Genomic DNA, 291 nt, shown 5'->3' on the forward strand with positions numbered 1-291 from the left:
GCCGCAGCAGCAGCAGGCGGCGCCGGATCAAAAGCGGCAGACATAGCGGGAGCAGCAGCAGCAGCAACAACAACAGCAGTAGCAGCAGCAGCAGCAACAGCAGCAGCAGCAGTAGCAGCAGCAGCAGCAGTAGCAACAGCCGCGCATACCTCCGCAGCAGGGGCAGGAGCCGCAGCAACAGCAGAGATCGCCGCCGCCACAGCGGCAGCAGCAAATGGGCACAAGACAGAAGCAGGAGCCCGGGAAGGCTGAGCAGCAGCAGCAGCAGCAGCAGCAGCAGCAGCAGCAGCA

This window comes from Eimeria tenella, genomic scaffold, assembly GCF_000499545.2.
Source record: "Eimeria tenella Houghton genomic scaffold, Eth_scaff2897, whole genome shotgun sequence".
Taxonomy (NCBI): domain Eukaryota; phylum Apicomplexa; class Conoidasida; order Eucoccidiorida; family Eimeriidae; genus Eimeria; species Eimeria tenella.